Below are 13,433 nucleotides of genomic sequence, written 5' to 3' on the forward strand. Positions count from 1 at the left end.
TATAAATGAAACTGCACTATATTTCTCTTTCAGATAAGCATAATTGCTGTGTATTTCTTTCTAAGAATCATCAGTAATCATCACACAAATAATATCTGTAATTACTTACAGCACTCAGGTGTCTTTGTCTGAAATGCATACAGAGATTTCAGTTTATTGTATTTGTCCTTTGTATAATGTTTATCAAATTGCAGAGACCATCCATTGTTGTCTTCTAATAAAAAAAAAAACCACCACCACAAATAGAAGACAGATTAGACAGAAGCTGAAGGTAGAAATCCTTTCACTAAATTTAGTTGCATCAAGATTTATCTAAATAACGTATTTTTTCCAGAACATTTCATAGACCATTAGATGACCTTATCTTTATACAGCTGCCTAATCACATGTATGTACGGAGATTATGAGCGGAACAGTAAGAATAGCTTTTTATACCTTCAACAACAACATTTCTTGTGACAGTTGCACTGAGAAAGTATAATCTTTCACTTCAGAATTTTTTGTTTGCATAGGAGTCTAAAAACAAGAGACAACCATATTTTCCCACCTCCTTAAATGTGCGGGTTTGTCACTTTACCCAGGAAAGCTCAAATGATTACTACTACTCCGCCTACTTCTTTCAGAGGGCTGTCTCACACTATTGCAGCCTATAATTTCTTTCCTGAAAATCTAGATGAAGGCCAAATGAACACTGCTTTTCAAGGGAATGGGTGACATGGTGTAACATAATTAAGTCAGTAAATTGAAGTTAAGCTTAACATGCACCTTCTTCAACAAAGCATTATTCCTTATTATGAGTTTGGTCACTGTGCATAGATGTACTGGAACAGACTGGTTTATGGCCATAAAGGTGAAAAATGAAGAGCACCTTTAAGTTCGTTCCCACAAATGTTTTTTTCCAGATACAGTGGTGCTGGAAATAACTACAGACCTGTTTCTTGGAACATATCTATCATATATCTGACAGCTGTAAATTAACTGATCAGGTAACCGCTTCCAAAACAGAGCAGCAATACACACCACCAAAAAAAAAAGAAAAAAACCCCCAAAACAAAAACCCTTGCCTTTAAAAGCTGTGATCCAATTTTAGTTTTATTAATTTGAGCCTGACCTCTCTTTAGCTTTGACAATACCCACACCCTTGTAGTTTAAAGCATCTCAATTAACAAATATGCACCAGTAGCAGAAATGCTTCTTAAGATGGCACTTGCTAGCTGGTGAGTCAAAGCATCAGTGATAATTGAAAGCATCACTTTGTAAGGATACTTACATTCAGACAACATTTATATGAGAACACTCAGCATGGCTCTGCTTTCCTAGTCATTACAGTCTTAGTTTCACTTTTATGATATGCTAGCAACAGTTTTTTCCCTGCCATTTCATATGTTAATTATTTAGTTATAAATACATTTCCTCAAGGACATTTCTCTATAAATCTTTATGTTCAAGTAAGCATTACTACTATATCTGTTGGCTTCAAAATAGGCAGGGAGAAATAAAATATAGTCACATCCTTGCAACTTTTCCCATTCTGAAATGGTGTCTCGTTTTTCATGTCACATTACATAGAATTCAGTTGTTTTCTCAGCTAGGTAGGGAAACTACCTTGAAAGCATCTCCTGAAGCCTGCCTACGGAGTGTCAGCAGATGGAGCTGTTCTGAGAGATGCCTGCCTCTTCACTGCCTACACTGAAAAGATATATACATGCTGATTAATAGATGTTATGAAAGATTAAGTAACTTCATGCAAACTATCTTTTATCTAGTTGTTGTTTGTTATGCATAAATAGGAAACCTAAAAGATTCAAAGCAACCCATAAACTCTGTCTTCAAGAATTGCTCCATTAAGAGAAAAAACAGACTTGAAAAGCACCTTCTTCACTCAAAAATTAATGTGAATTAATTTATGCCCTGCAAGAATGCCAGCTTCCCACCCAGAGAAGGCATTTGAGCACATTTTATTAACTTCCTCAAGAGCACCTGGTATGCTCTGATCCATTAGCAGTTTGCCAGTTTAGATCATTAAGCTGATATTCAGAAGCAGCCTAATGCATTTTGAACAAATGAAAGGTGTTGGCAAACCTGCAGAAATACTACTCCTGCCCGTTTTAAATACTCAGCAGAAGTTCAGTTTTAGGACTAGCTGCAACATGGAATCTGTTATTGATGAAGCGATGCAAACAGATCTTTTGCCACGTGGTGAGTGCCTTATAAACCTACTGCCCTGTAGTTAGGACTATAATGATGTTTCCCCATCACTATTTCAGAATATTCTAACTGGAGCACATCCATTGACTTTCATTTGCAAGATGACCCAGCAACTGGGACCTGAATAAACTAGTGGGAATACAGTATACGCAGAGGAGGTGAGCTTTAAGACTAAAGGAATCTTTCATTGAGGATTTCTAAACAGAAATTTGTAAAGATGTATTAAAAAATAGATTATTCTTGGAGTATAATCATGCCAAATAAATATTTTGCAGTCAGGAATAAAGTCTCAAAATATTTTGGGGCTAATTCATAATTGTATTCATAGAAAGCTTTGGACAACTAACCACTTATCTGCAGATTCTGAATATATACTTAACAGCCATAAATTCTAATCCTCCTGTAAGTCAATGAACATAGAAAGTAAAATTTTTCTGCGCTTCCCTGCTTCTGACACCGAAGAGTGGATAGGTGAGATTTTATTCTGCCTTTTAGTATTTTTAGAATGCTTTGCAATGTGACAAAGCATGTACAAGAGGTGACCATTACTGCAATTCGCATCTGCAGAAAAAAAGGATGAGCAGTGCCTCCTACACTAATGGGAACGAGGGAGTAGTTCACTACAAAGGGGAAGTTTACCAGCGTTTTCAAGGAAGTTGAGAGGCAGCTGTGTATTTTTGGGTGGCCATAAAAGAGAAGGGGGAAAAAAAGCACAGAGAAGAGAGAAGATGGATTATTTTCTACTGGAAGCATTCCAGTTGTCTGGAAATGAAATGCTTTTCTCATGGCATTGATTTTCCTGCCTTCTACTAGAAACACAGGGGCATATCCGAATATAACAAAACAACTTATTCAAAGTTTTCTGACCTTCAAAATGTTTGCTTTGGGCCAAGCTTTGTGCCCAAGCCTGGGACAGTCTTTATTTTATACAAACTGTTTTGCCAAATCCCAGAAGAATGTATTGTGCAAATAACTATATTTAGTACAGGCGTTCGGTGAAGCACTCAATGCCAGAACTGTAAATCACTTTGTGATCGTTTAGAGTTTATATGGTAGGTTTGTGACCTGTTTACTTCTGTTGAGACGAGGTTCTCCAAACACTTTAAGAAATGACTGGTAATAGTACTGGTCTTGAAATCCCAAATCTATCATTTGGGGGAGCACAGCTCAGATGAGAAATTGCTTTTTCCTGAGCCAGTTCTAAAACAGATTATGTTGGCTGCACTTCTGTAAAAAATGAGATCTGAGAAAACAAGGCATCAGCAAATCTTTTCCTACATGGGATAAATGAAATAAGTAATTGTAAACTGGACTTATCTGACTGCAGATTAATACACTGTTCCTTGCTAAAAGTTGTCAATTACCATTTCTGATGGGAAAGGAATGAGAGAGTATGTTAATCTTGACAAACTACAGATTTGAATAATCCTTTCAGTGACAGATCCAAGAAAATGTCAGCTTTGCTCAATTAAAGACACATCTCTTATTTAGTATGAAGCTTATGAACAGGATGTTATCTATACAACTTTCCCCTTCTCTTGGCCATGTCTTCATGTGTTATTATGCAGAGAAATGCTATCAGTTAAATGCATAAGCACTCTAAAAAGACACTGTGTCACCCTTTCATTTTGCCTTTGCTGTTGGTGAGCATAACCCGTGGACATATTTCTTTCTGCCAGTTGTTCAAATATACTTTCTCTTGCTGTAAGAAATTATTTCAGGCTTTTCACAAAAATATCTTTTAGTACAACAAGGAAAACCTGAGTCCTCCAGACAAGAAGCAATTCCTTTTAAAATGTTTACAGATGAAGGAATATAATTGTCCTTTTCCACAGTGTTGGGGCATACTGATATAGTAATTAGACTTACAGTAAGACCAAAACCACACTGAGAATTTACAAAACAATGTTGCAGTGCCTGCAGCATTCAACTCTGGGAGTGAATTTCACAGCCCCAGTTTAGACACACAAGTGGAAAAAAATGAAGAACCTAAAACTGGACATCTACCAGTCAAGGCAAAGGCAATCTACCCCACACCAAACTGCGTGTCACTGCACATTGACTGTGTCCTCTACCTGCTGATTAACTGAAAGGTAGCTTGCCTACTTATATGTGACAATACAATCACAGAAAACTAAACAGGAATTAAATCAATTCAAATAAGTTTTATACTTCTCTGGATGAGCTAGATTACATGCTTACACAAGTTTATTCTTGATTTTAAAACAACTTAATTAATCCAGTGCAACTTTTAAGAAAATAGGCAGGCTCAAATTTCCAAAAGATAAATATTTTCTCAATATTGTACCTTTATTCCTGGGAGTTTTCTAGTTTAGATAACAATACTTTTAATCTATATAGATTAATCCGAATTCCTATTCTGTTTTGCTCAAAGTATTCACAATTTTTTAAATAAATGTGACAGAATAAATTAAAATAAGCTAATAGAATGAATACATCTATAAAACCTTGTGGTGCTTGAAAGTTCCCTTAGCAGTAAACCACTACAGTGGAGACCAAAAGAGACATAAGTATAGTGAAATGTAAAAGTTACTCTTAGTTATCAACAATATTTAAAGATCTCAAAACCAAAATTGATTAAAAGCCTCCAGCACTTCAGTAAAGCTATTCCATTTGCTGATATTTGCATATCAGTGTAAACCTGATTATTTCAGTGCCATATACTGTGGATGAATGGCAATGACAGTGAGAATAAAATTCGGCCATATACGAAAAACTTCCATGTGAAGCTTGAAAATCTGATCTTTTGCCAAGTATTTGCTACATTTTAAACATGCTGCTGACTTCCAAGTGTTTTCTTTTTGCTTCATAAACAGAATTTACTATCTAGGGCTCAAAACTGAATGGTGTCTCATACATTTAAATCTTCCATTTTAAGTATGATGGAAAAAAATGCCATGCCAGGAAAAGATGAGACTGACTATAACATTATTCATTATTAGTATTAATTTGAAATATAAAGTCATCAAGCTCTCTTGCAATGTGCTGAGGCAAAAACGGGAAACTCAGACCCCCTGAAATTTCTCACCCCTTATAAGCAATCTTGTAATATTAAAACATACATCTTTTGTATAAATGTTTTGAAACCTCCCATAGAAATTTAGATTTCTGCTATGGAAATCTAAAAGATGATTTAATGAATCTACAGAACTGTAATAATTCTCTGTAAGTTTATAGACCTCCAGAGAAACACATATGAAAACAGCATGACATCTATATAGATTGTTATTACTTTCATCCTGTTGAATTTTATAGGCTCTTTTAAAAAAGAGGTAGTATGCTATAACTTATTAAATAAGGCAAGAGAGTCACCCGATGACTGCATGGCACACAGTAACAGATGAAGCCTGTGCTTTTAGAGGTAAATAGGTGCAAGACTTCAAACAGCCGCTCCCTGCTCCAGTTCTTTTGGAAACCTTTGTCTGTGATTTCCAGCCTATGAGCTAGACAGAGCTTAACGAACATCTATAAGCAAACTTCACAACTGGGGAGCTGAATGCTGCCTTTTGTTCGGAGACCTCTTAGGCCTGGGAGCAACACAATGGTAAATACATTTAGCCAATGAAGAACTCCTCCAGAGAGTCAGAAACATCTTAAATTAAATCTGCACGCCTGTTCTTGCTTCACTGGACTGGAAAAATGTGGCTATGACACTGTGATTAAAAAACAAATGCAGACACACTACAACCATTGCCAAACTGCCAAAAAACCAGTTTTGCAGAACTATCAGCAAAGTTGTCCAGAAGCCAAATTTCTAAACACTGAGGAAACTTGTGCTCTCAAAATAGCTCAGGCTACTTTGTTCCATTAACTACTCTACATAATTAAGGACCCTGCTTGTGAAAAAAGATAAAATTAAACACCCTAGCATGGTGTTCCTTCCATTCCCCTTTTATTCTTGCTAGTAAGTAGAGTGGTAGTCAAATATGTAACAGTAGTCGCTGGTTTTTTAATGCCCCATTCATGGTGAAACAATCTGGTCTACAGAGGTGCAAGGGATTAGGCCCAATGCATGCGATTTTAATTTTGAAATTAATAAGAATTCTGGTGTTTGCATTTTTTAAGAATTCTTATGATAAAATACTTTTTATTCTAAATATGACCTATGCCTGTGTTATTTGCACATAATCATTTCCTCTAGAGATTTACTAGTAATAAGTGAAGAACCTATACCAACATCCAGTTCTGAGATGGAGCATAAGAGCTATTCAGTAGTGTGAAACAACAGTAACCCTAATTTTAAACAAAGCATAAACCATATCTACTCAATTGCCAATTAAACTTAAGAAAAGAAGAATTAAGGCATATATTTATGAGAGTTAGGTATCACAGACTGCATGGGAAGATACTGTATTTTATATCTCCTGTTTCTGTGACAATTTGCAGGAGATCACAACCTAGATTTCTTCATCTCACTTAGAGAAAAAAAGAATAAAAAAATCACTGCTAGCACAGTCATTCCAAACAGTCTTATCCACTACTATTTAGGAAGGCTATCACACGAGTCACAAACACTGTTTTTTTGAAACATCTGAGCTTTTCATTAGTTTCCTAATTTAGGTAAGTTATGACTCTTTGCTCACTGAAGACAGTGGGAGCCTTTCCATTGATTTTAGTGGAGTCAGTCCAGGTCAGTTCTCACCAGGCTCAGCTTTGCTTCATAAGACCTGTTGTGGTCAAAAGCCCAGGTGCTGTGACTGAAGATGGTACATCAGTCTTATTGTTTGCATTTTAAATTAAAACAGAACATCATAAATCCAATAACTACACAGATTTTGACTGCATGTTTGGGTGCTATCAAACCCTAGTGGAAATTAGGAAAAACTTAAATGTAAAAGCAGAACTATTTATCAAGAAATGAGTGCACCTGTATTTTACATCCAAGGGATTTTCAGAACCTGTAACTACATAGTGCTGAACCTGACACATAGTGCTAAATATATTAGAGACAAAGCAGTAGGCTTTAATCTTAGACTTCAAGACGTATCATAAAGTATGCTTTCAATTGGCCAGGTAGGATGTCCAGAGTTTCCCCTGAAAGGAGAAAAGCTCAGTACCTTTTAAGACTGTTTATGTTTCTGTATTTCTCCATTTACGTCTTTGTACCAAACTAATTTCAAGAGCTGATGGGTGGTTTTGGAACAAGAAATTTGAGGTAAGTTACACTGCAATTTACTGGGAGGCTTCTCCCCAAGAACTGGCATCATATTAGCATCACAGCTAATTTACAGTTACGATGAACAAATCATGCTGACTATCCAGCAGAATGGCTGGAATATTAGGGTCAATTGCAAAAAAGATCTTAGAAGATCACACAGGAAAAGCAAGTATTCAGTCTTTCGGTGATTTAAAATTTAACTGTATTGAGCATTTTTGCAGCACTTTGTAATTGGCATGAAATGACTAGAAAATTATAACTGACCCAGTGATGTATCTAGAAGAGATAATTACACAAAAGTTGTTAGACTAATAACATTACACTTTTATCATTGTGTGTAATAGTAGGAAAATTTTATTCAGAGAAAGCTGACCCTTATCTAGGACAAAAGTTTGCTCATTCAGCCCTCTAAGTAGATGGCATATCAGAGAGCTTTAAAAAAGAAAAGATAAAGTGCTTATGTGTAAGTTTTAAAATTTAAATACTTAATTAGGGAACAGATTAAGGATTTTTTTTTCCCTCTGAAGCTACTCAGAGTTGGTATTTTGAAAAAATTTTGTTCATCTGAACAAACATGCACGTTAAGACAATAAAACACATGTGGACTCAGTGCAAATCTACATTCAAAATACTGTTCTGTTATTTTTGTTTTGCATTAATCAGCTATTGGGTTTACCTACTGTTGGTAGTTTTAATTTTGTTTTGTTTATCATTAAGCATCACTGTCAAAGCAGAGATTCCAAAAGGCTTCTTTCCCTGAATATGTACTTGGGAATATGTACTTGGCACTTTTACTGTGCCATTGGGCTTCAGAGGGCTTTGCCTAGAGATTGTTTAGAATACATTAACAGTAATGTTGCAGCAGTAATGTCTTTGATGTGAGAAATACTCTATTTGTTTTAGGAACAATTCCCACATCAACACTGCCATAGCATTAGGTGAGCAGAGTTTGTGATTGTGCCTAGTATTGATCCTTCCTGCTCACGTTTAAAAAAAGCAATGAAGTAAACAAATGTTCTAACCTCCCATCTGTAAACATCAGGTAGCTGCAGAATCAAATCTTACAGCTGTAAATAAACAGGAAAAGCTCTTCCCTGGAAAATTAGGCTGAAGTCATTACATTTGAAATCAAACATAGTCTCAGTAGGACAAAACACTCTCAAGTGTGCCATGCTTTGTGAATTTGAGCTTTAATCAAGCTTGGGCACAGAAGGATGCTGGAATTGCTATTTTTTTTTTCCACACATTTTGAGTTTTGCTAACAGATACAAAAATAATTCCAAGTGAAACGTGATACAGGCTAAACTGTTTAACAACGTACTCGGTCTTTTTAAGAACTTGGTGCTAGAGTCTGTTCCCAACTCTGCCTATGATGCTCATTTCAGGTCATTTCACTTCTCTGGACCTTAGTTTTATGTTTACTGTTTGGACATGGAGAGCATGGTAGAAGTGAAAGAGGAAGCAGATTTGAAGAAGGCACCATGAAGCCAATCTTTACATGCCTGGGTTGGGTGTGAACGGCGATTACAGCACATCTGAAAACACATCTCTCAGTGAGGATTCAGTTTAGTTTGAAATATTTGCAATCATGTTTTGCTGTTACTGGGCATGCAGTGCATGAAACACGACTAATATTGCAAATCATCTCAAAGATTACAACAGTAAATATTTCTATAGGAATGAAGTGGGGAACAAGAGAACTTTCCTCATTAAAAGAGGAAATGGACAGAATTGCTACAAGATAGTTGGAGTGACTAGCTTCAGTATTTTCAGAGGCTCCTGTCATGTTGGTCTCTTTTGCACCGAAGCCTTTTACTTTCTGTTTCAAGGGCATTTAAAAGGACTTTTACAAAGTAACTCTCTTCGAAGATCTATGTGTGCTTTTTATGCTAGTTACTTCCTGCTTGTTTCCTTCACTGATGTTTCTTAAAAGTGCTATTTCAGTAATTGCAGTTGCTGTTAATATTCAGCACACTTACGGGCTTGTATTGAACAGCTACACTTTGGATTTTCTTATGTTTAGAGTACCTGTTTTTTGTTTTTTGGTTTTTTTTTGTTTTTTTTTTTTCCCAAATAGTAGTATTATGGTTGTCAAAAGAAGGGTTTTTTCCTTTTCTTCTTCATCAGTATTGTCCTTTCCATCACAGAAAGAACTATTGTCCACGACAGATTTTTGCTTTGTGTTTCCTTATGTTGTAATACTGGTTTGTACATAAGATATATGCAAGTCTTCACTATAACATTTTCTGTAGGCTTAAGATAGTGTTTTATCATCACTGAAGAAATCATTAGTAAAGCAGCTGCTTTACCTAGCTTTGTTTGAGATATATGCATTAAAAAAAAAAAAAGTATTTCTGAATTCCTTTGAGGGTCTGCAATGATTTTTTTCTCTTCCCACACTTGCTGGGTTGAATGTTGTAGACTAGCCATCTCAAAGCTCTTATTTAAATTTATGCAAGATGAAAGTGTGCAAGAATTTAGAAGTTGCAGAAGCTACTTAATTAGAGTACCTTGTGGATCAGATTAAAATTTCCAATGGTACTGCATGAAACAATTACTACACTGGAATAATTTCATTTTGAATTGCTTTTCTGTAACCAGGAGCAATGACTTCAACTGAAAACTAGTTGTAAATTTAAAAAATGGGTAGAAGGAACCAGATATAATTGCTTGCATAAGGCAGGCATACTGAAGTGATCCTGGGAAACTGCAGAAAAAAAAAAAAAAAAGCTGGATAGTTTCTTCGTCTTGGGAGCTAATCAATGAGGCTTCCTTTCTTGGATTTTAAGCGAGATGAATGGTCACAAAACAGAGCTATCCCACAAAAATCTCCACACTTACTACAGTGTAGGGGCATTGCAGAAAATCTCATCAGGACACTCCATATTCTCAGGCAAGGAATTGACTTTTTCTTTACTTGAACAACAAAGTTGGACTGCAACGCCACTTTTTGAGAACATTACTGATGAGTATGACCGTAATGCATTATACAAGGCATGCATTTCTAAATGAGAATATGGGGTCAAGATATGAGAAAAACACTAATAGCACAGTTTTCCCAGTAAGTCTATACAATGACTCTTCAGCTTTTGTAATTTAGGCTTTCAGAAATTAACGCTAACTCATTCTTGAATTACTATACCCAGAAGAGGATTCTATATCACAGCCGAATTTTCTTGCAAACTATACTGTCTTGTACATCCCATTACGAAACTGTGTATATCCTAATTGCCATTTGATCAAGTGGTACACTTTTAGCAAGTCCTTGTGCGATAGACTTTCTGGTACTATACAGAAAAGAAACAGGGATAAACCAACTGTTTACAGTGCTTGGACTTCTTAAACATACGAGGGCACCACCATCAGCAATTTCTGCCACTGCAGGGCAGGATAATTACAGAAGAGAACAAGAGCCAATTTTGTTCAGAATTTTGATTACTGGCAACGGAAAGTATGTTTATGGCATCAGCAAATTACATAAAACTAGAAAAAGCTGCAGGTCCTTTAGATGGGACTAGAATTAAAAGTGACTTTCATATGGAGTAAGACCCTGAAATTTGATAGGTATAAGAACAAAATACTACCCATTGGTATAAAAATCAGCTTCACAGATACACAAGAACAACTATTTTCAAAACCTCACTGACTTTGTTGAGAAGGCTTGTGAAAAATACCATATTTTGTTTGAAATTTCTTTCAGAAAATTTCTTTCAGTATACATAGTTTGGAAGTTGGAATTTTCACTTAATATTTTAATTTCCACCACCACCACCCCCAACATAGACCTCTGAATGGCAGCATGCCTGGCTGGGACAGGCAAACAGTTCACCTGCTTGGCTCTGGGGAGCTGGAAGCATCATGTGAGTCAGGGCAGCAAGCATCTGGCTGCCCTCCATGGCTACAGGCAAGCTACCAAGAAATAGGAAGTCTAGTTTCCCCATCTGCCATAGATCAGCAGGTCTGGAGAGTAACTCTGAAACTATCCAGGCTGTTAGTAAGCTGACAATACCAGTAAATAAAATGTGCTAGGGCTGATTTTCTGTCCCTGTGGTCATAGCTCACAACCAAATGCCTAAGTTCTCTTCTCACTAAATACAGGGAGGCCTTTGCCAGACTATCTCAGGTCTGTGCCACCCTCTGAGCTGTGTCCAGGCACTGCATGAGAAATACTGCTCAGCACAGAATAAAGCTGTGCTGGGGCCATGCTCACAAATAAGCAGCATGGACAGGTAAGTGCCAGTGCAAAGCCCATGCTCTGGCCCTACTCAGTTTGCAGCAGGGGTAAAGCCTACAAACCAAGTCAAGTTCACAGCTACCATCCGGCAGGGTCAGGAGTGACAAGGATCACAATAGCAGGCAGCAGTGACCCGACTACATGTATTCCCTGAGATTTTGACATTTCCAAACCCCAAAGCCTGGTAGCAGTGCAGCTTGCACAGCACACTCACACAGTCACGTTTTTTCTCCCAAATTAGGACATAAATGATTTCTGAAAAACCCTGAAAATTCTTCTAAATTATGTTTCCCAGCCAGTTTTAAAAGTCACATTAAGCATTACATAAGCTCTGTTAGTGCATACATCTACCTCTCATCAGCACAGATCTTTGCTAGATCACATACATCTGTTTGTACACATCAAAATGACATATGCAAACAAGTTCAAAGCAGGGACAAAATTGGATAAACTGATACCATACACAAACAAAAATGTGGTCCATCCTTCTTTCCTAGCAAATGGCTTGTTGGGTGGTTTTATTAGCTAAACCAAACACCTGCTGTATCCTCTGCAAAACATTTAACTTTCTTATTCCTAACACTCTGCAGTTCTCTATTTAGTGTGAGCACTGCATGGGTTTCAGTGACTGCAGGTGCTAGACACAAAGAAAACTCTCAACCACGTACCACAGTTGTCTTCGTCGGCCCGATTCCCGCAGTCATCCTCACCGTTACAGTGAAGTTGTTGGGGCAAACACTTTGTGATATTGCCACATGGGAAGTAGCCCAGGGGGCACCTGACCCCAACTCCAGAAACATGATCTTCAAAAGAGTCATGGATGACTAAACAGAAAGAGAAAGAATATGCTTACTTTAAGATGTGCTCTTTATGTTTAAAGATCTTTGGGATTATGCTTTTATAAATACTCATTTGAATTTGAATGGAATATCAAGCGATAAATATGTATTAGTTCATTGGACATGCAATTACAATAGTATATTAAGTACTTAACTAGGCAAAAACATTTATATCATCAGCTAATTAAAATTTGCCTTGGTATAAAGCAACCAGTTAATTCCTCCCCACGCATCCTAGTAATAAGGTGAAAATGCTAATCATACAAGACAAATGACCTAAGGTCACTATTTAAAAAGATTGTTTCACTTTGCAGTAGAAATTATTACAGCAATATACCAGATTAGCTATGCAGATATGGATTATATTAATTTGTGATGAAATTTTAGACCCAGATAGATAAGTCCTTTTACACAAAGTCAGAATTCTATATTTTTAAATGTATCCTAATTTCAAAGCAATTACTAGATGACACTGATCAAGGATCAAAGAACAAGGAAAGTAACATCAAATCTGTGATGCAGTTTTGCTGAAGAATGAGCAAGATGCCACAAAGGTGCCATTTTGAATCCTTTGGGAGAGTTGTCAGCCTGGTCCAAAAAATTTGGAGATATTGTTCAGAATCTATCAGTCTGAAGTTTAGATACACAGATGCTTTTCTGCTAAACCCATGCTTTATAGGAAGTAATTTCACAGAATACAGAGACTTCATTCAAGCAGTGCTGAGGGGAAAGGTAGGGGGATGCTGACGAGGGACAGCCAGGGCAGCTGGAGGACCCTACCTGTCATCTGTTCCTCAGTTCTCTGTACTACAGCAGCTCCAATTACCCACATTTGCAGATGTATGATGCCTTATCAGTCCCTCCAGTGTACCTGAGGGACAAATTCTGCCACCACCACTTATAGAATCATAGAATCATTTAGGTTGGAAAAGACCTTCAAGATCATTGAGTCCAACCATCATCCATGCCCACT

General features: G+C 36.8%; 1 protein-coding gene across 1 annotated transcript in view; it reads right to left on the reverse strand.

Moving 5' to 3' along the window:
* Positions 1–12,428, reverse strand: part of RXFP1 (relaxin/insulin-like family peptide receptor 1) — a 31,104-nt gene extending 18,676 nt beyond the window's left edge. Inside the window, exons 1-2 of the mRNA XM_010586092.1 lie at positions 12,290–12,428; positions 110–214 (exon numbers count right to left, since the gene is read on the reverse strand). The gene's annotated coding sequence lies outside the window, so the exon portion shown is untranslated. The remainder of the gene's footprint in view (positions 1–109; positions 215–12,289) is intronic.
* Positions 12,429–13,433: the final 1,005 nt, after the last annotated feature.

The sequence above is a fragment of the Haliaeetus leucocephalus genome, unplaced genomic scaffold (assembly GCF_000737465.1).
Source record: "Haliaeetus leucocephalus isolate CR32 unplaced genomic scaffold, Haliaeetus_leucocephalus-4.0 Scaffold140, whole genome shotgun sequence".
Lineage (NCBI taxonomy): Eukaryota > Metazoa > Chordata > Aves > Accipitriformes > Accipitridae > Haliaeetus > Haliaeetus leucocephalus.